Source organism: Pinus tabuliformis, chromosome 3_2 (genome assembly GCF_031772625.1).
Source record: "Pinus tabuliformis cultivar Carrire ecotype Pingquan chromosome 3_2, CPIR1, whole genome shotgun sequence".
NCBI classification, from domain to species: domain Eukaryota; kingdom Viridiplantae; phylum Streptophyta; class Pinopsida; order Pinales; family Pinaceae; genus Pinus; species Pinus tabuliformis.
This window is the reverse complement of record NC_142302.1, coordinates 636,108,631-636,131,789: the sequence shown is the minus strand read 5'-3', so window position 1 is coordinate 636,131,789 and position 23,159 is coordinate 636,108,631. Positions and strand designations below refer to the sequence as shown.

Genomic DNA, 23,159 nt, shown 5'->3' with positions numbered 1-23,159 from the left:
AAGACCAAGAAAATAATGCAAGTGTCCTAAGTCTGTCATTTCAAACTTCTTTTCAAGGCTGGACTTCACATGGTTTATAAGGTTCGGATCACTACGAGTAAGGATAAAATCATCAACATAAAGAACAAGAATGATAAGAGACTTGCCCACTTTCTTGGTGTAGAAATATTTTTAGAATGACACCTAGAAAATCCAGTTTCTAAAAGAAAGCTATCCATGTTGGCATACCAAGCCCAAGGGGCTTGCTTGAGACCATAAAGGGATTTCTTAAGTTGACATACAGGACTAGAGTCTGTTTGTATAAAGCCAGTAGGTTGTTCCATATAGATTTCTTTATGCAAGTCCCATGTAAGAAGGCAGATTTAACATCCATCTGATGGACTTCCCATTCGAAAGAGGCAGCAAGGGAAAGAAAAACGTAGATAGAGTTCATTTTGGCAACAGGGGAGACGGTTTCAATATAGTCAATGCCTTCAACTTGTGAAAAACCCTTAGCAACAAGACAAGCTTTATGTTTATGAACTTTTCCATCTGGTCCATACTTGGTTCTGTAAACCCATTTGCATCTAACAAGTTTTCGTCCCTTTGGAAGCGGAACAAGATCCCATGTATCATTTGCCAATAATGAATGATATTCTTAATTCATAGTTGCATCCCAATTTAGATGGCTTGAAGCTTCTGCAAATATTGTTACACAAAATATTGTCACCATGACTATTTGCAGTCAGTATGGGTCTATCATCATTCATACTGTCCTCCTAAGCAAGTTTCAAACCTCAGCTCTTCATGTCAAGCTTTGAAAATGAGAGAAAGACCTTAAAAATCAATAAAACTCTGGCTCCACACTTTCTCTCACTGTTGCCTGCGGTCCCGCACCCTTTGTTCATGTTACCTGCGGACCTGCCCCCTCTGTCTCTAAAGGAGTGGGTGCAGACCCCTGTGAAAGTCAAAAAGGCACAAGTTTATTCTTAAAAACTCACTTTGGGTTAATTCTAGATGATTCTAGAAGGAATTTTGATGTGGATGATTCGCTTCTAGGTGGTTCATGCATCCCAAAAGTGAAGGAGCTAATCCCTTGATGAGAGGAGCTATCCCTTTGAAGGAGGGCTTTAACCCTTTGAAGGTGGACCTAGTAACTTCCCTCCATTGCACTATAAATTAAGGCATTGGGCTGGTTGCTAGGGAGGTTAGAAGCTGAACATTTTTTAGGGTAAATGCTGGTGGAATTGGGACTTCCTACTTAAGCTTGAGAGGAGAGATCACATACCTTTTGGATTCATTGGGAAGACAATGAAACTTGTCAAAGTAGAGGATACTTCTTGATGAACCCTGGGAGGAGCTTGTACAACATCAAGGCACAGGTTGTAAAGTTCTTCTTTGATTAAATTAATACAATCAAATTCATCTTTCTCAACAAATTGCCTTATGTGATTTGTTTCATGAATTCCTTGATCATCATGATAAGTATGCTTTATTATCTTGGCTTTTCATATGCTATTTAATTTGTGTGCTTGTTTGTGTTTGCAGATTCTCTACAAGGGAGCTCATTTGGATCAATGGAGCAAGGCTTCCACAAACTTGCATTGGACCCAAGGTAGGCCTAAAACACTTGTTTGCCTTTGTTTATAAATTTCATATTTAGAGAAGGATAGAATCTGATAGGTTTGCTTGTTGCTAGATATCGTTAGATACTAGGGAGGTTGGTTTTGTCCGCAAGAACGACTCATTTCGTGTGACAAAGGTGTTAGGATCATAATTAGCTAAAGCTTGAGCCAGTAAAGAAGAGACTCTATCGAATTGAGAATGTGTACATCACTGATATGTAGCATCACCAGCAAAAGAACTTGTTGCATCCCGAGTAGCACAGACCCATTTTGGAAGCTGAGGAGATAAAGGGGGATCTTAAGAACATGGGGGAGGATTGTCATTCTTGACGTAATCATCTAAAGAAGAAACATTTTCAGAAGTAGAAGGGATAGAGAGAGGTGGCACATCCACAGAACTAAGCTCATAGGCTGATATATTTTCAGCAAACTTTGCATCTCTTCTAACGATAAAATTTTTGGACTTAAGTGGAATCAGTCTGTATCCTTTGACATCTTCAAAATATCCAAAAAAAAATACATTTTTCACTCTTAGGTTATAAAGCTTTATTTTTCTCATCTAGAATATGGGCCCATTCTTCACTTCCAAAAACAAGAAAGTGACTTACATCTAGTTTAAATGGGCTCCATGCTTCTTATGGAGTGATATTATTTAAAATCTTAGTAGGAGTGTGATTTATTATGTCATTTGCATAGTTAATTACTTCTGCCCAAAAATTAAGACTAAATCCTTTAGATTGAAGCATAAAATTAGCCATTTCCTTTAAGGTGCTATTGTTCCTTTCAGCTACACCATTTTGTTGTGGAGTATATGGAATAGTATGTTGCATTTGAATTCCATTCTCAGTGCAAAAGTTGGTGAAATTTTTGTTAACATATTCTCCTCCATTTTCATATCTTAGTTGAAGAATTTGATTTCTAGATTGTTTTAAGAAAAGGCCTTAAAGGCCAAGAACATGTTAAATACTTCACTCTCAAGTTTTAAGAAGTATACCCAAGTGCATCTAGAAAAATCATCAGTGAAAGTTAATAAATTCTTGTAGCCAGAGAATGAAACAACTAGAAGTGGACCACATAAATCACTATGCACAAGCTGTAAAGGGGTTGAGGTGTGCCAAGAGGCACGTTTTTCAAAACCATCCCAATGATGTTTTCCGAGTACACGTCCGGAACGAACACCATCTCTGCAAGATACCAATAGAAGACGTGTCACCATATTTTTTTCAAATAGATTCTGAAGGGAGCAATAGTTTAAGTGACCAAATCTCTCATGCCAAATTTTTCTCACTTCATCATTATGAGAAACAAATACCGAGGGAATATTTGATGACCCAAATTTGCTAAACTTATACAACCATGTAGAATCATCAGCAATGCTAGTAGCTAAAATCTGTCTAGGATCTCTTAGGTCCTTAACTACAACATCGTGAGATGAAAATTCAACGATTTTACCTTCACCATAATGAGTTATCTGATATACAAATAGAAGGTTGCAGGATAAGGTTAGAACACATAATACATCATTATATTGACCATTTTCTATATGAATAGTTCCAGTCCCTACAACACTAAGAGATCTATCATCACCAACAAATATATTTTTGGTGTTACAATCATTTAAAGAAGAAAACAACGCTTTTTTTTTTGGCCATGTGATAAGAAGCTCCATAATCAATGAGCCACTCATGAGAATGACAATAACAAGATATATTTAGTGCATATCCAGACCAAGATGCTTGACAACCACATGCAGAAAGTGTTATTCCTAAAGATGAAGTTGAAGTTCAAGAGTGATCCAAATGGATGTTATGCTTCTTCATTGCTGCTTCCATCTTCTTAAAGCATTTGGATCCTAAGTGGCCATCTCGATTACAAAAGTGGCGATGTCTATCAGTCTTCTTCCCTTTGTTTTTATTTCCTTATCATTTTGTTGAAATGATTTTCTATTTTGAGACTGAAATTACTTAGGACCCTTGTTTGGTTTAGGACCATTCTTTTTAGGATCTTAGGATTATTTGAATTTGGTTGTTGATGTTAAGCGATAAAAAGGTGTCTTTTAACGCCTATCTACCCTATATTAATTATCAATCCAAGCATGATTTTTTATCTCAAGAGTGTACTCAATCTGAGGCAGTCACTTGTTCAAGAGTAATGTTTGCAGTATAGTGCTTACATAAGTAATTAAATGGTGGAAACAAAATCTAATTGCAATGGTAAGAAACTTAAATGCTTTGTAACTAAATCATTTACTCAAGAAACTACAACAATCATCAGTCAAGGATGCAGTAATGATAACTCCTTCCCCTGTAAACTGATGTAAATGAAAATCATTCACAGACAAGACCTCCGATCTGAGAACTTAGACATCAGTAATTAATGTCCATTACAGTTGTATATCTTTCTATCCACACCAAAGCAAATTCTAGAAATAACAATTTGATTAGCAGAAAAGGAACAACAACTAATTCTATTGGAAAGGTAAAAAAACAAAGCTTAATCTATAGAAATGAATTGAGCAATAATCTTAAACAAAATGAATTGAACAACAACCTTCAACTAATAAAGGGATTGAACAACAATTTAAGAAAGGAACAACAAACCGAATTAAGTGTAAACACACAGTGGTTGCAGAGTAATTGAATCAGTAATATTATTAACCATAGATATAAAGGAATGGCAATTGTGGTTATAATGGAATAGCAGTCAAATGAACAACAATCACAATTGTAAGTGAACTGGAAAAGCAATCTGTAAATGAACAACATAATCTGAATTAGACAGTGCAAAATTGTTTTGGAATGAACAACATGACATTTCAAGTTGTGAATAATAATCTTACTGTCAAACTATGATTTCGATATAACAGAGCAATTCAACGAAATGTTCAAGAACAAAGGATTACTTAATAAAGAAAATTAAAGAAATGCAAAGGAAATCAAACTACCCATGATTGTAATTGTAAAATAATGATACAAGAAGCAAGTGGATCCACTAGGGCCGGGGCTTTAGCCACCAGGGAAGCACTGCTACGTTTACTCCAGAATCAACAATGGAACAGCAACTTAGTTATATATTAATCATAAATGGCAAAGTTACAGCGATCGCTCTTCAAAGAGAGTCGATGATCAAAGTTAAGATTACAATAGTAAGTTCTACAAATTGACAATAAAATCCACCCCCTGGGCTACCAGCGTTGTCCCCTTTTATAATGGCTAGGCAGAAGTATCAAGAGTATTGATAAGCCTTGAAACAGCGATCCCTCAGGATCAAAGGATCCTGAGGCATTCACTATATCTTTGATCTACAATTATCATTTTGTCTTCTTCCGCTGATGTCATGTTTCCTCTTCCTTTTCTTGGATCATGCACTCCAATCTTGATCTCCTCATTTGGATACAGCTTCCTGTCAAAGGGACAACAATTGTTTCTGCTTTTTCTTTTCCTCCTGAATAGTGATTTTCCATTTTCTTCACTTTCTGTATAGAAAAAGACAATAATTAGTCATTTTGAATCAATCACAAATCTCCTTAATTCTATCATAATTCTTTAACATATTACCATCTTAGAATGTAAAGAAGTTATGATTCAAAGGAAAAGATAAAGAAATAAATGGTAAATACATACCTTTTCCAATGCTCAACACACCCCCTGCTTACCCTTTTTCATGCATTCATGAAAAGATTGTAATTTCCATGCAACCTAGCCAATATGGACCTTCTCTCAAGATGATGTGACTATAGGTAACCAAGCGATCAATAACTAACTTAAAATTTTCCTAATTGAATGGCTCTCTATCCTGAACATTCCAATTGGAAGTCTTCCATCGGAGTTTATTTGCTGCTATGGCAAGGTCTTTGATGGATAGGAAGTATTCTACCCCTTGTTGGAAAACTATTGTGTGAATGGATCCCAATGTCTGGATCACACCCTTCTTTCTCATTAAGCTTCTATGCTTATCCCACAGTTGTAATGGGTTTCTTGGTTCACCCCTTACCCACAAATCTAACCCGTTTTCTTGTCTCTGAAAGGTATTATGGGCTTTAAGCCACTTTATCTAGTTAACATCAAAAGAGATGAATGCCTGAAGCTGGATATCACCTACAAAAGGACTGGGGTTCTCCTCCATTTCACATACCAACACAAAAATATACAAATAAAACTCACATAGCAATCACTGGACTTTCATCCCATAATGTTTACAACAGTTTATAAAATCATCAATAGTTTTTAACTCTATAGGCCTCCCTGCCTTGATAGTCTTAATTTTTAATTGTAAGTACCTTTCCATAAAAATAAAGCATAAGTTTTGGCAGGTGCCCTACATGCTAGAACATCAATATATAGAGAACATAAAGTATCCATTTGACTCATAACTTTGTCTAGTCTATTGGTTACCTTTTTAACTCTTTCCTCTACCCTCTAACATCTATCAAAGGCCTCACTCTCTAATGCATTGATGTTCTTTACTTACTGTTGTAACTTTTGATATTTCCTTTGTGGAACAATTTCTTCTGTGAGCTTTTCTATCGTTTGTTGGACCTGTGCCAGATCCTGTTGAAGTCTCACTATCCTAGGATCATTGTCAATCAAAACATTTTTGGGCTAGAGATCTACCTAGATCTCCTTATTGCGACATCTATTTCCTATAGTCTGCGTTTCCTTCTCATGAACTGTTTGGTCGGTCATGATCCTAGATGACAATTCCTCTGTCTGGACGTCCTTATTACAGACTGGTGTGTCTTCTGTTTTGGCCTCTGCGTTTGTAACAGTCACATGCTGTTCCTTGTGGTCTTGAATGATAATGGGTTTAGTTTGAGTTCTTCTGGTCTTCATTTTATGGGTCTTCATCTAGGTGGTTGCATCCTTTGTTCCATGGGTTCCTTTTGAGATTCTCCCCATTTTTAGGACCCTTATTTGTTGTCTCAGTTGTTTAACTATATTTACTATCCTTTGTTATTCCTTTCACAGCCTTTGGATTTCATTTGTTTTCTTCGAAGGAACATCTGTTTATTTTCTTGGGCCTGGGTTTTGTTATTCAGGAATTGTACCCTCACCCTGGCTTATTTCCATAGTTTCTTCTTGGAACACTTCTTTATTTTTCTCGTCCTCCTAATTAGGTTTCTCAAGAGAGGAAACCCTAGTTTTATCCACTATTCCTCGAGTGGCTTCTGCTTCTACTTCTTCTTCATCATTCATCTCCTTAGATGCACTCTTAGTGTGAGCAGAGTGTTCCTATAATTGTCATGTCTCAATATCAAGGTTAAGTGGGCTATGGGGCTTACATATACTCACCAATGTTGGCCAACATTTGGGCGAATTCATCTTCTTGCAGAGGGTTTTGTAATGGGCTTCTACTGGGTGGCTTTGATTCCTCCCCTTTTTCTTCGTCGGAGTGCTCAATTTCCTCTTCCACTTCCTCCTCTGCATTTTCTTCTAATTATTCTTCTTTTTTTTCCCCTCCTTCAAGTTGTGGGGGTTGCTCATCATGTGAGTCATATATCTCTACTGGTTGGCTATTGTTTTCTTGGGGATTTCCTAAAATTTCCCTGCTTCTCCCCAATTCGGTGGACTGTCTTCATTTCTGTGGTCTGATTGATGTGCTAGCAGTTCTTTTTCATTTCGGGGTTGGTAAGGCCATGTCCCCTATACCAATAGGTATCATATTTCATGATTGACTTGATGAGCTATGTAATATGTTCAAACATTTTTTTGGTGCAAAGGTTTTCCATATTTTCAAAAAATCAAAAAATTTAAAAAATGTAAAGAGGGTATATCCTAAAAGAAAAATCAAAGGGTAAAAAGAATAAAAGAAGGTCAAAAAATGAAAGAAAATGAACCCCAACAAATAGGAAGATCAGGAAAGTGTGCAAGTCTAAATGCCACTAATTTTTACTTTTGTGTAATAAACAATTGTGTGCAGTTTTTCACTTATGCCACAATTCATGAGTAGTCAAACAGTTTAAACTTGGCTAAGTCATTTTTCAATTTCATGTTGTAGAAATAAAGAATAATAATCTGACCAAATAATGTAATCTTGACAAATAAGTAGATAGGTAGAGTAAATAGGAGGAGCTCAGTAGTTTAATCTAAGCTGTTGGATGTAATAAGTGTAGATTTAGATAGATATCACTATCTAGAAGGAAAGAAAGTGAGAAAAGGGTTTTCCAGTCTAAGTGCACCCTAATAAAGAGGTGAAAATGCTAGGATAAAGTAGGTAGGGTAAGTAGATGATGGTTGCAGAATAAATGTGTGATGAATGGTTAATTTTAATGCTTAAATATTTTTCTTTCATCACTTGGATAAAACACAACTCATATTGAAGATGGTACAACAAAGAAACAAAGTCAAATTAATTAATTTCCCTATCCATTTTCCCCTTAAGCTTCACTAACTTCCCCCAAGTACTAAAGGCATTTACAAAGTTAAAGGGGCTCAGAGCATTTCTCTAACTTCTGGAGGGACCGAACCCTCGGCCCAATAATTTATAAAGCCTGAGTACTTAAACCATTCATTAAATCATCATACCCCTGCCCCTTCATAAGCTTTTCCTAAGTAAAATTCTATTTTACTTAGGAAAATTACAAATTTTTCCACAAAGAACCCTTGTTTTCACTTTAGCCTAAGTTTAAATACACACTTCAAATGTTTTATACTTAGCACTTTCCATTTCATAATGTCACATTAGCTTTTAATGTATTAATTTATAAATCCTTTATAAGGTTTACTCGCTCCCGTATTACTTTAATTATGTAAAAATCCCAAAAATACTATATATCCTACTGCAGTTAAAATTATAACCATAATACGTTTTAAACAGGGATTATTGAGTTAATCAATGGTGCATTAAGAATCCTAACCCCTCCGCTACATTAAATGGGATTAATTAACCCTCATGGTTAATTAATAACCTCACCAGCCAATCCCTCTGCTCCCGATATGATTATATAATCTTTAATTCTATTGAAGCCTATTTGCACTAAACCACTATCACTTCATACCCCCTGGCTACCGTCTGATCACATCTTTGATATCCAACGACTGACGTGCATATCACACGACCCTTTTATATTGCACGTTAGCGCGCAATCACAAAGTGGTTTTGTGCACAGTACCTTGCCACACATCATTTTTTCTATGGAATCGCTGGCTCAATGCAAAATACTACCCATCCTTATAAGCAGCGATATGAAACCATTTACCACCCTGATAAACAAAAAGACATCATGTCATTTGCCACTGACAACACTCGTCTGAATTCTAAAGCCCGCCAACACTTGAATTCATACATAAAACAAACAAGTCATTTTCATTGTATTATTCTGCAAACTTGTACGCCCATGCAAAGACGTTGAGGTCAACTAGTTTGAGCTTTCAGCCACCAACCTGCTCCAAAAATCACAACTGACGCAACCCAGAGCCCTCCAACCACACCCAGTACCTACATTTCATTGCTCATTCCCCAAAAAATAGGTATTGATAAAAGTCTCGATAAAAACCCTGCAAGTTCTTTTTTCCACTGTAAATTGACTTAACAGGCCTAAATTTACCATAATTTTGTTGCTATCATTACCATTCAAGTCCTCTAGACCCTCTATTTTTCCCATTTTTGCAAAGAAAACCTAAGCCCCTTTCTGAATCCACAAGAACCAGAAACGGAAACCCTGGTAGCGTTAAATGTTGCACCCATTAATTCTCCTCATCGAGATTTAGACTATTTTCCTCTTGCAAATAAGAACTTCCAGATAAAAGACTTAACCACTGATAAAAATCACCTCAAAGTATTTTACCATTCTAGAGATAACTACTTGAAGGGCTATGATGTCATAGGACTGTGGGAATCCAATCTTCCCATATACTTTCTTCCCTCTGTCCTTGTTTTCCCTGAGATAATCCATCATTTCCACGCCAATTATGACCCCAACCACAGAGTAATTATGTCTCCCAACCAAACAATCCCTTTCCAAATAACTACTGAATCAATCAATGATATGTTACAATTTCACTCCAGCTAGGCCCTCACCCCCATTTCCATTGGACGTTTACTTGAGAAATCAACTAAATTGTCCCAATCTAGACTTCATCGCCTCTACTAGACCTTCTTATTAAAAAAATATCAAAGCAAGGATCCACCTCGTTATATGAAATTTTTCTTCATTGATATGGGTAAAATCATAGTTGATATGACATCTGCAGTCATGGGATTCAACACTAGTGAGTATGTAAATGAACTGAGCCTAGTTTTGATGTCTATCTTTACTCCTGGATGACCTCCTGCTGTCAAGTATGACTATGCCTCATTCATTATTGACGAAATTAATGACCAGTTCACAAGACTGGAGAATGAAAGGGTTTTCAAGTTTTCCACCTTTATATATCATCTCATTCTCTACTACCAATCAAAAAAATTCCCATTTTCTGTCATGAAACTGGATACTAAGGGTAATCCAAGGTCTATCATCTTCTGAACCTCCATCTTCCATAGATATTACACCAACCTTTATTCTTATAATGAGCTCATTGATCAGTTCGTACACCCAACAACCACCTTGCTGACAGGGATTTCACCTCCCAGAATCAGTGATGATATCAAGAAGATCCTCCAACTCTCTAAACAATACAGAGTGGGTGACTGGCATTTATACCAGAACCATACAAAAATCAGAGTATATGGATGTGAGCTTTCCCCATTCAAACTGCCCAGATATGTTCCAGTGAGACTATTTGCATTGGAATATTACACACAAATGATAAGTTCGGACTTGATCCATTTTCACAAAGCCAAAAAGAAATCACAGCTCAGAATCAAGAGTCAATTAGGCCCTTTCATCTACAACACTAGGGAAGCATGGAGAGAAGCAGAGAAAATTCTAGAAAATCAGCTTAAAGTACACAAAAGTTTTAGTTGGTTTCCTTATGATCCCCATAGTTTCATCTGTGATAGAAGGACAAAAAATAGACTATCACCTTACACACATCACAGAATTCCAGAGATTGAATAATTTTCCAATATGGATGAATGGAGGGAAGGTACCTTATTGAAAACTAATTCTCAACAGGTCAATATAGAAAATGTAATGAAGGATCTTGAAAAAACACTTGACCTGGATTCTTTTGGGCAGGTACATTTTGGAACTTCTCAATCAGAGATCAGTGCCTCTATAGGTGAAACCTCTGAGAAGCACTCGCAAGATACCAGCACACCACTTATAGGGACATCCAAGGGAAAGGGACCAGAGACTAGCACCCAAGCAACATAACAATCAGTCATGTCTAAAGAACTTGAATCTTCTCAAGAGCAAGCTCAAACAAAGGCTCACCCAGCTCAAGTTAATATAGAAGAGCCTCAAATTTTGCAGACTCCTCTGAATGAGGAAAAGAATAAAAAGAGAGACAAGGAAGTAGCTACCCCTACCAGTGGCCAATGAGACTAGCATGGTGCTAAAAGGAACAGGCTAAATCCTCATTCAGGAGAGGAAATTTTTGAAGAAACCATAGACAGCTGTTACAAAAAAATATTATCGTCATGATTATTTGCAGTCAGTATGGGTCTATCATCACTTGTATTGTCCTCCTAAGCAAGTCTCAGACCTCAGTTCTTCAGATCAAGCTTTGGAAATGAGAGAAAGACATTAAAAATCAATGTAAATCTAGTTCTGCACTTTCTCTCATGGTCACTTGAGGTCCCGCACCTTCTATGTACAAAAACTGCGGACTTGCCCGCTCTGTCCCTAACGGTGTAGGTGTGGACCCCTGTGAAAGTCAAAAGGCGCAAGTTTTATCTTAAAAAACTCACTTTGGGTTAATTCTAGAGGTTTCTAGAAGGAATTTTGACGTGGATTTTTCGCTCTGAGGTGGTTCATGCATCCCAAAAGAGAAGGAGCTATCCCTTTGAAGGAGGACCTAGTAACCTCCCTCCATTGCACTATAAATGCAGGCATTGGGCTGGTTGCTAGGGAGGTTAGAAGCTGAACATTTTTTAGGGTAAATGCTGGTGAAATCAAGACTTCCTAGTTAAGCCTAAAGAGGATAGATCACATACCTTTTTGGTTTCATTGGGGAGTGAGTGAAACTTGTCAAAGTAGAGGAGACTTCTTGATGGACCCTGGGAGGAGCTTGTACAGCATCAAGGTAAAGGTTGTAAGGTTATTCTTCTTTGGAATTAATACAATCAAACTCATTTTTCTCAACAAGTATCTTATGTTATTTGTTTCATGGACTCCTTGACTTTCATGTTAAATATCTTTTAATGCAATTGGCTTTTCAGGTGCTATTTAATTTGTTTGCCTTGTTTGTGTTTGCAAATTCGCGAAAAGGAGCTCATTTGGATCAAAGGAGCGAGGGCATCCACAAGCTAGCGTTGGACCTATGGTAGGCCCTAAAAACACTTGTTTGCTATTGTTTATAAAAGCATATTTAGAGAAAGATAGTGTCTGGTTGGTTTGCTTGTCATTAGGTCTTCTTTAGATTCTAGGAAGGTCTATCTTGTCCACAAGATCGACTTATTTCGTGTGACAAAATGACGACTCCACTGGGGACTTGATTGTTTTCCTTGTTTATACTTTGACCTGAGAAACTATATTTTTTGTTTCTGTTTTTGACTTGATGATTGTGGGATTGGGTGATTTATTTAATTTTGAGTTAGTTTTTATTTTTCATAGTTTTGGGAGAAGTATGCACCCTCCGAGTTAAGCACAGTGCGTACCTGTACGCGCTTTTTCTTTGTGCACAGAGCGTGAACGCACCTGTGTAAACAGGCTGCCTGCGTGCCCTGTCAAAATTTTGAGAAATTTTAATTTTTTCTCTTTTTTATCAGCTTAGAATTTGTTTATAGGTTTTAGCCATTGCCCAGACCTATGTGTACCCTGTCAAAAACTTTCCTTGGTTTAATTTCACTAGTGTTAGGGTTTTAGGTGAAATTCCTAGGAGTTTTGCTTGTTGGGTTTGTTTTTCGTTTTGGTTGTGTAGTGGCTCTAAGCTTAGAGGTAGGGACTTCAGATCACCTTAGTGTCTACCGACTTTCTTATGAGTCTAACCATTAATGAAATCTCCCCTTGTTTGAGGAATCCGCTTTGAGTTTTCTCTTTACAAAACTTCGAAAAGCTTGTGTTTGAGAGTTTGGATTTTCATTTTCAAAAAGAAAACGAAATTTGTTGTTCTTGACTGATTTGTGATTCTGCATAAATTAGTCCTTAGCTTGCATCTAGTTGAGTAAAACATCCTTAAAAAAGACTTTTAGTAGGCTTTGACTTCAAATAGGTTTTTATAGTTTGTAGCTCTCAAAGTTACTCATTTTCATTAGTTTTGAGTGTTTTATTTACAAAATATAAAAAAAATATCTTTTGAAAAAGTTTGTTTTTTGTAGTGATTGAATGCTTTGAAACGAAAAAGGGAAATTTTTGTGAAATAATTAGTTGTCTCGTTTTGAGTGATTTGGAAAGGAAAAGCTCTTCTTTTAATTTGTTTAATTGAGAAAGATTTGTGTTTACAAAGTATTTGCATTCTCAAACTCTTTCATAGTTTAGAAGTTCATCGAAGAGAAAAAGATTGTTTAAATCATCTTAGGTGCATTTTTAGTAATTTTGAGTCGAGTCTTCATACCACGAGTGTCATCTCTGCACCTTTGGACTTAAACAAAAACCACTAAAATTAACGCTTAAAGTAAAATTCACCTAGTAACATTTTTATTTCTAGGGCTCTGATACAACAACTTAGCTTAGGCTAGTGTCTTGGAGTAGGAGAGTAATTAACTCTCCAAGACAGTAAAAACAAACAAGTAGTTGTATCTTGTGGTAAGGAAGAAATGCAATTGTTGCATTTATGCTCTCGAAAAGCTCCTCTTAAAGGAGAAGCACGAGATCATGTCCGAACCAGTGTGGTAATCAATCCTTCCTCATTGGGAATGATGCCAGATATTCACGTATTAAAAATGGTAAACCTCAGATTAACCATTGTCGAGGAGCCTGGGGTCACTTGTTGGTAAACCTTGGATTATGTCTAGGAGCCTTCAAGGGGATTGAGCTTGCTACTCTGGCCTTGTGTGCGTGTCGGATCATAGACTGTTCCCCCAGGTGTATTTGTCTCAGTTGGTAACCTTAGTGGCCATATTCTTTAGGACTCTTCCTGAGGTGGCAGTGGTGGGAAGATCTAACTGTACCTGGAGCAGACGTCGGCTAGACTCACTTGGATTTTTCGGGGGGTTCACTTCACTCGAGACGGTTAAGTGAAGGAACTTGTGCAGTCTATTCATTAAGCAGGTTGACGGGGTAACTGTTCCAACCGCCATTTCTGTACTGAACTCTGCGACATTGGATTTCATCACCAACTAGTGTTTTCGGTTCGGAAAGTTATCGTTTGTGTGTGTTTGATATCCTTGATTATTTAGACGTGTGATTCAAATTTGTTTGGTTCTTTAGAGACTTTAGGTGCTTTTCATTGAGATTTTACTTTGTGTGTGTGTGAAGTAGTTAAAAGTATTTAACTGTGGCTGAATTACCAAGACAGTCCCGTAGAATTTGGGGCCAATCTCCTGAGATTATAAACATGGCTGAGTTACTGAGGAAGTCCCGTAGACTTCGGGGCCAACCTCCTGAGGAAGTACCGAGCCAACTTGAAGGATTAAATGTCCTCGTAACTCCTAGAGACAGTATAGATGGGTCACCGGAAGAAGGAGAATCTTCTTTGATTGTACATCCTGATTTTCAAACGCCAGTAGCAGAATATAATCCGCAGTCAGTGTCTGTCTCCGAAATTGCTAGTAGCTTTTCGTCTACTAGTGATATAGGTGAAGAACCCAAAATATCCAAGCCTAAAAGTGAATTTGCTGCTACTCCAACATCGCGGTTTGTTTCTCCAACTTTTAGTGGTCCCGGTTCACCTAGGGTAGAAAGAGTAAATACTCAAGATCTTCCTTCTGACCTTATTTCTATTGAAGAACTTGCTCCAGAAGAAGAAGAATTAGGCATCCCTATCCTTGAAAATCAACCTGTCATTGAACTAAGGGAGCGTGAATCAATTTTTTACAGTCCACCTAGGAGCAGTTCTTAGTATCTTTCTTTGACTAATTATTTAGAAAACTCAGGGTTAGGTTTTTCACCACCTCGTGTTCCTTATCACTCAACACCTAGAGGTTTTTATACTCCCGTCAATATGTCAGTACAGTCGTCCATGTTTACTCAATCGCTCGAATCCTTTTTTTACGGTGGTCCATCTGTTCCCTCTCGGTATCAGTCTCTTTCTGGTACTTTTTTGGGAGCACCTCCTCAACCCATTGAGCAAGGGTTATTAACTGGAAACAATGGTAATAAACCATTGAGCATAGAAGACATTCTTATGATGTCAGGTTCTATTCCCAATCCTCAACTTCAAGGTGGCTAGTTACCTCCTAGGGGGAAGCCTCAATTAACGCCTGGGGGGGAAACCTCAAGGTACACAATTTGCATCTGGGGGGCGACCTCAAGGACACTACATACCTATGGGACAGTACGTTCCTCAAGGTCAACCCCAGACTCAATATGTACCCCAAGGTCAACCCTAGTATCAATTTATACCTCAAGGTCAACCCCAATATTAGTATGTGCCTCAAGGGTATCAACCCCAAGGTCAATACTCGAACCAAGGTTTCCAACCACCCCAAGGTCAAACGTTTGTTCAAGGAACGGGAAATGTACCTTTCAATTATATATCCTACCCTCAACCCGGTTATGTTCCTCAATATTCTCAACCAGTTATGGGTCAGTACCCCGGAATGAATATAGTGTGGGATCCATCGTAAACTCAACAGGTGTTGCAGCCAAGTGTACAGTTGTCATCTCAAACTGGACAACCCTTAGTTTCCGGTACATCCTAGCAACCAGTCCAGTCTAACATTCAAACTTTTGTACCTTCGTTAGCTTCTCAACCTGGGCCTAGTACACCTCGTACTCCGCCTCAAATGACTGCTACAACTGCTGCAACATCTGTTCAATCTACCCCACCTACTTCTGGAGTATCGACAACTTTGGTTTCTACTATTCTTGTATCTACTCCTCAGACATCTTTACCACCGTCTGGATCTATGATTCAAACTTCGGTTCAGATGCCTGTAGGAAAACCTGGTTTAAGTACGGTTGTCACAAGTCAACCACAATTCACCTATCAACCGTACCAGGGACAATACCAATTCGGTCCTGCTGTCCAGCAGCCAATTTATCAGTATCAACCGTATCCTGGGTACACTTATCAACAACCTCAACAACCCCAGTACGGTCCGATTAATCCTGGTTTTCTGGGAGGATACAATATCGCGAACGCGATTCTTATTCCTAGTTATCCTTGATATCCTCCTCCTGGGGCTGGTCTCATGACCCAGAGTTTTAGTGATCCTAATCGGCAGTTACCGTTTATCGCAACTTTGGACTTACCTGACTTGTCGCGCCTAACGAACGATCCCATTAATTATCTTCCGTTTTGGCCGCCAATGCCGAATAAGTTGCCCAGTGACATTCCCAAGTTCGAACGTAAATCAGGAGAGGACCCGTCAAACCATGTGATGACTTACCACCTTTGGTGTGCGTCCAACTCCATCACAGATGATTCGATCCGTCTTAGACTTTTCCAGCGCACTCTAATTGGGTTCGCGGCCAAGTGGTACATTGGGTTACCGGGAGGCACTTTTTATAATTTTAGTCAGTTAGCTACCTCGTTTTTAACTCATTTTCAGTTGCTAATCCGGTATGACAATGGCACGAAATTGATAACTTCACTAAAACAATCGACATCCACGTACATTTCAGATCATATTCATGAGTGGAGACGTCGACGTCGTTTAGTGAAGGTATTTATTCCGGATCAAATCTTGGCTGAGTGGTTTGTAAAATCTTTGTTGCCAAAGATCACTAAAGATGTTGCTAAAGCCGGAGTTGTTACTAAGGAGCAAGTCATTGCTCAAGCACAATACCTTGACTTGGTCTATACTCAGTCAGGTACGTTACATGAAAAAATCCCCGATCTTCCCAAGTCAAATCAAATCGCTGCAGCTCCTTCGGGATCTCATTCCGCCGATGGTATGATTGGCACGCTTAACACTAAAAGTGAGAAGAAGTCTTCTAAGAATTCTTCTCCTATTATAAGCTTGCCTGATTCCCCAATAAGAGATTCCTCTGCAGAGATTTACGCCGATATTCACGTTGTAGAGTCATCTACAGCCAAATCAAAATCCGTTGGGAAGAAAAAAGGAAAGAAGAAGAATAAAACAGAAAAAAATTCAAAGGAGAAACCTGAAAAGGCGGAATCCAATGACGAAAAGCGCAAACCTCGTTATCCTTGTCTCATTTGTGACGATGAACATTTTACAAGAGACTGCCCTCATCGTGTAGAGGTTGCAAAGATTGTCAAGGTTTCCCAATCTCCTGCTGTTTCGAAGGATCCTTTTCCGGCTCAAGACAACAAGATGATAGGTTCATCCTCGAGTGCCAATGAAGAACCCATATTGATGATGTCCCATGTTAGGATTGCAACTCGATCGCAAGATTATGGTAGTAAGAGTCCTGTTGATGGTAAAGAAGCAGAATCTTCTCATTCTAATCCATCAACCTCAGCTCCCGGTTCCGATCCACTACAGATCGAGAAACCTAATCCAGACTTGGTAATCAAACCGCCCACCAAGGGTATACTTCGAAAGTCAGCTTTCAATCCACATGCGACAGTGGCTCAGAATTATAACATTTTTGAGGATTTAGCTGTTTCACCCTCAGCAATGTCAGCTTTGGAAGTGCTGCAATCATGCCTAGCACAACGCAAATTACTTTTGTCGGCTATAGGAGCTGTTGATATTCAGGACCCGAACCTAATAGTTTTCGATCTAGAAAATAGTACACCGTGTTTGCCTCATCAAATGGCTTTCCAGATACCAGTGATAGTAAAAAACAGGCCTATTCATCAGACTGTAATTGATGAGGGAGCCTCAACGTGTATTATGTCGATACATTGTTGGAGATCGCTTGGTTCTCCTTCACTAAATCAATCCCCGACGATTCTAAAGGCCTTTGATGGCCGTGGGTTTCATCCTTTTGGCATTCTACAGGATTTGCCTATAGGGGTTGAAGGAAAAATCGTTAGTCTAGATGTGGAGGTGGTTGATGCCCCTGTAGACTACAACCTTCTCTTGGGTCGAAGTTGGTCTTACACTATGACAGCGGTCGTTTCATCTATCTTTCGAGTATAAAATTTCCACACAATGGAAAGATCGTAAAAATAGACCAGTTGGCTTACTTTTCATCTGACCCAGCCTCTTCGGAAAGTATTCAGCGTGTTGGTAAAACGACTATCCCATATAAGGATGTTGGAGTAGGATTAGTTAAAGATGCCAGTTTACTGGGAACTTTTCCTTTTCCTCCAATCAACGCATCATCTTCATTTGCAACCATTCATATGATTACATCAGACACCATTGTTTATGATGATCCTTGGATCATTCCTTCTGAATCTGAGATAGACTCATTTGGTGATTCCATGCCTTTGAGTCCATATGAAATTGCCTATGAAGCCGTGCAGTATTTTTCCAACTCATGTTCAACCAAAAATGGCTTAATGAATGTGGTCCGTGAGGAATCACTTTTGACATCAACATCAGATTTAACTACGTTTTCTAAACTTGTTCACTCTGATGAGCAAATTCGTGAAATCCTATGTGTAGATGATTTACCATGGGAAGATCTCCATCACAGATCTTCGTTTTTACCTAAGGATGATCGTTTTGAAAATCATTTCTCATCAATTTTTACAACTGAATATGTCAAGGAACCTCAGAATCCAATGAAACATCCCGATTCAAAGTTAAATTTGGGAAACATCTCTCGAACTATTCCTATTGACATTTCGTTTAAGCCTGGAATTGTTGAGAACATTCATATAGGTGCCTCATGTACTGATGACGAAATTCAATTATATAAGGCCCTATTTCAAGAATTCCGCGACATGTTTTCCTAGTCCCATGAGGAAATGCCAGGAATTGATCCCGTGATTGTTGTTCATGAGATCAAGACTTACCCAGACTCTAAACCCGTCCAGAAACATTTGCGTCAGATTCACCCACGAAAAGTTGTTGCAATTAAAGTAGAAGTTGAAAAACTATTGAAAGCAAGTTTCATTTATCGGATCCCGTTAACGGATTGGGTAACGAATATTGTTCCACTTAACAAAAAGTACGGAACAGTAAGAATATGCATCGATTATAGGGACATTAATCGAGCCTGTCCAAAGGACAATTACCCAACTCCCTATATCGATCAAATCATTGATGATTGTGCCGACAGCGAAATGTTTTCCTTTATGGACGGTTTTTCCGGATACAATCAAATCAACATTCTACCTACTGATCAACCAAAAACGGCTTTCATTTGTCCATGGGGGACATTTGCTTATTGCAATTACCTTTTGGGCTTAAGAATGTCGGAGCAACTTTCCAAAGGGCGATGTCTTATGCGCTTCATGACATCAAGCACATTGTGCAACCCTATCTCGATGACTTTCCTGCTCATTCATTACATCGAGCTGATCACCCGTCTGTTTACGAGCAATATTTATGAGGTGTAGGCATTATCGGATTCAGTTGAATCCACACAAATGTGTCTTCTGTATAGAAATAGGTCGATTGCTAGGGTTTGTAGTTTCGAAAGTTGGCATTCGCGTTGATCCCTCAAAGGTCGAAGCTATCATCAAATTGCCTCCTCCTTCGAGTCTTCACCAACTCCAAAGTTTGCAGGGGAAAGCAAACATTTTACGACGATTCATTCCTAACTAATCCGAGGTTACAAAGGGTTTTACCCGGTTGTTGAAGATAAACACTCAATTCTATTGGGATGAGATAGCTCAGAAATGTTTTGATGCACTCAAACACGCGTTGACCCATGCACCATTGTTGCATCCTCCCAACTACAACCAGGATTACTTCTTATATCTCGTCGCCTCTCATTCCACCATTGGAATGGTCTTAGTTCAGGAAGATGAATCAGGAACAGAACATGTGATATATTACCTTAGTCGAACGTTAAATCCCACTGAGCTAAAATACTCACATGTGGAGAAATTGGCATTGGCAGTCGTCCAAGCTATCCAACGTTTTCGTCACTACATTCTACTATGTAAAACTACGGTAATTTCGGATTGCAACCCTATGATCTACATTTTGACAAAGCAATTGCTAGGGGGAAAGCACTCTAAATGGATCGTTATCCTGCAAGAGTTCGACTTGGAATTTGAGAAATCTAAGTCTAAGAAATATTTAGTTTTTGCAGAGTTAATGTGTGACTTCCCGCGTGCTGACACGGAAACTGTGGTGGAGGAGCCCATTGCGGACGAATCCTTGTTTCTAATCAGCACTTTAGATCTGTGGTATGGGGATATCATCGTTTATCTCCAGACCCAATCCTTTCGGCCAGAAATTTCAAGGTCAGAACATCGGAAAATTTGATTCCAGTACCAACAATTCAGAATTATTGGAGGTACTCTTTATCGCCGTGGGGCGGATTCTGTTTTTCGACATTGCTTAAGTCACGAGGAAGTTGAAAGGGTTCTAAATGATTGTCACTCTGGAGCCTGTGGTGGTCATATGTCTGGGTACAGCCCAAAAGATATTGCGCGCTGGCTACTTCTGGCCGTCTTTATTTAAAGATTGTATTACGGCGGTTCGAAAATGCCACAACTGCCAGATTTTTTATCGTAAGATGCACGCTCCACCTACTCCTCTCCACCCTATAATTTCTGCTCATCCTTTTGCCAAATGGGGTATCGATTTTATTACATGTAACCATCACTCGGCCGGGGGGCATGCGTATATCATCCTTGCGGTAGATTATTTTACTAAGTGGGCCGAGTTGATGCCTACATTCGAGGCAGATGGCAAGACAGCTGCAATTTTCATGTTCAATCATATAATTGCTAGGTTTGGTGTCCCGTAGGTGATAATCACTGATCATGGGTGTAATTTTCGAAACGTTATGATGACCGAGCTTACAGGCCAGCTTGATTTACGTCACGATAGTTCAAACCTTTATTATCCACAAGCGAATGGTCTGGTTGAATCCATCAACAAAGTTTTAGTTATCATGATCCGACGAATCATTGGGATTCATCGGTCGAATTGGCACAACATGCTATTTTCAGCGCTTTGGGCGTACCGAACTTCAGTAAAAACATCAATAGGGTTCACTCCTTTCCAGCTAGTCTATGGTTTAGAAGCTGTGTTACCCATTGAATGTGAAATCCCGTCACTGCAAATGGCCATCGAGTTACTTCCAGCCACTTCCAAAGAGGAAAAGTGTTTTTATACCTAGCTCAATTAGATGAGAATTGACGTGATGTTGCATTGGCAATCGAGACTCACGCAAAACGAATGAAAGCTCAATATGATCGAACTGTGACCCCTCGAAATTTTTCGGTAGGAGATCTAGTCTTAGTGTATGATCAAGCTAATGATAAATTAGGCGCTGGAAAATTCGTTCCTATGTGGCATGGTCCCTATGTTGTCAAGCGAAAGCTAGCCAAAGGGGCTTATGAATTGGTAGACTTTGATGGGGACTCTTTGGGTAAACCCAGAAATGGCCTTTACTTGAAGAGGTATTATGCTTAAAAGAATGGGTATGGAGATTTTTAGTTAGGATAGGTTTTCTTTCTAGCTGGTGTGTTTTAGTTTAAACAGTGTGCTTAGCTTAAAGAGTGTTTTTCGTAATTATTCCTGCTTATCTTGTTTTTACTCTTGATATTGTAGATGTCGATGCCTCTCCAAACATACATTGGTTTCTCTGATGGTGCTTGTCGTAATACACGGAACATTTCTTCCGCAGCTTGGGTTATCTATTTGCCCTACGACGAGTTAGTATCTATGCATGGGGTAAGCCTTGGTCAAACAACAAACAACATTGCCGAGTATAGTGCAGTGATTGAGTTATTGTCTGAATCTATTTCATTTAGGATTCAGAGTTTGATAGTGAGGTTAGATTCTGAACTCGTTGTATTACAGCTTAATAGAGTATATGCCATTAGAAATCCAATGTTATTAGGATTATTTTTGAGAGTGCATCTCTTGGAACGTGAGTTTGATTACATTGAATATCAGCATATTCCAAGGTCTTTAAATACATTAGCAGATGCAATTGATTCTCGAATGTTAAATAGACATTTGCAATAATCATACATGTAAATTTAAAATCATTCCATAACATGATTAACAAGATAAGCCGGTAATAGTGATATATATATATATATATATATATATATAGGAGTGTGTCAAAAAATACATCGTCTTCGATCATAGGTTGAAAAACACCTTATGATCGGCAAAAATGATAAGTAAAAAAAACAAAAATGTCACATGTGCCCACAATAGGCGACCATCCTATCACTGGTGATGATCTCTATAAGAAACCACTGCATAGGCCACCTTGCAAAGGAACCTCCTAAAAGGTCCTGGGACTCCAATCACATAGCGCTGAAGTCGACGAGGAATGTCGTCTATAGTGGTCTCAGGAATATCTCCTCTCAAGCGCTCGAGATGACCATCCAACTCGGCCAAAACCTCTGTTGATTCGTCCTGTGGGGCTAGCGCTGGTGCAACTGGTTGTTTCCTCTCAAAAGGCGGAGAGCGGCTGGTCGCTGTGGACCCACATCTGCATTTTAAAATTTTTACTATCAGTTTTGAGACGATGGAAAAATAAAAAAAAATTAAAATAGGAAAATGTTGGAAAGGATTTTACCTGACTCGTCCCACTGCTCTCCTGGTGGAAGAGCCATGTCTGGGTCACCATGAAAATCTATCCCAGTGTAAGGAAAGTCCTGAATGGAAAAGACCTGGTTTTCCAGCCATTGGAAATACTCAGGTTTGAACCGAGCAACCTCTGTCCTCTCATCCAGGCGACGGGCCATGACTGCGACCCATCGCATCAGTTTGGGCTCTAGAGGAAGCCCAACTCCAACAGTAAGGTGTTGTGGGATCAGCATAGGAACCCTCTCCAGGCCAAAACTCATGACCAAAGCCCCATAACCAAAGGTATTTAGTCGTCCGTTCTTGGCCCTGGTTAGTTGGCCTTTCACATTGGCCAACACGACATCGCACCAGTTGAAGATGGTGCCTCGAAAGCAATCAACTGCCATACGCATCTGGGATCCGATGGCAATATGTAATGTGGCAGCTCCACAAAGTCTGGTGACAGTAAACGCAATCACCATGAGTTCAGGACGGGATATCGTCTTTATGTCTATCCCTTTGTCTCTATCATGGCTGTTGCAGTACTTGAGCTGAAGGCTATCGACAGACTAGCCACCTAGCCTAGTCTCGTGCAGAGTCAAGTCTTCACCTCTCTTGGGAAAACCAGTCAAGAAATATATGTCCGCCGGCTCGATTTCGAGCTGGTGGCCGCCAATGAAGAAGCACTGGTCCTGTATGCTCCATCTGTCAACCAGCCACTATAAGAAATCCACCTGAGCCCTCATGCCAGGAATGGCCCAGAATTTGTACAGTCCGCATGCCCTCAAAGCATCAGGTGAAGGCTAATGATTCCATGCGACAACATCCATGTCCTCA

General features: G+C 39.0%; 1 pseudogene; it reads right to left on the bottom strand.

Annotated features, from left to right (window-relative positions):
• Window positions 1–23,159, bottom strand: part of LOC149182229 (potassium channel KOR1-like) — a 64,832-nt pseudogene that overhangs the window by 12,571 nt on the left and 29,102 nt on the right.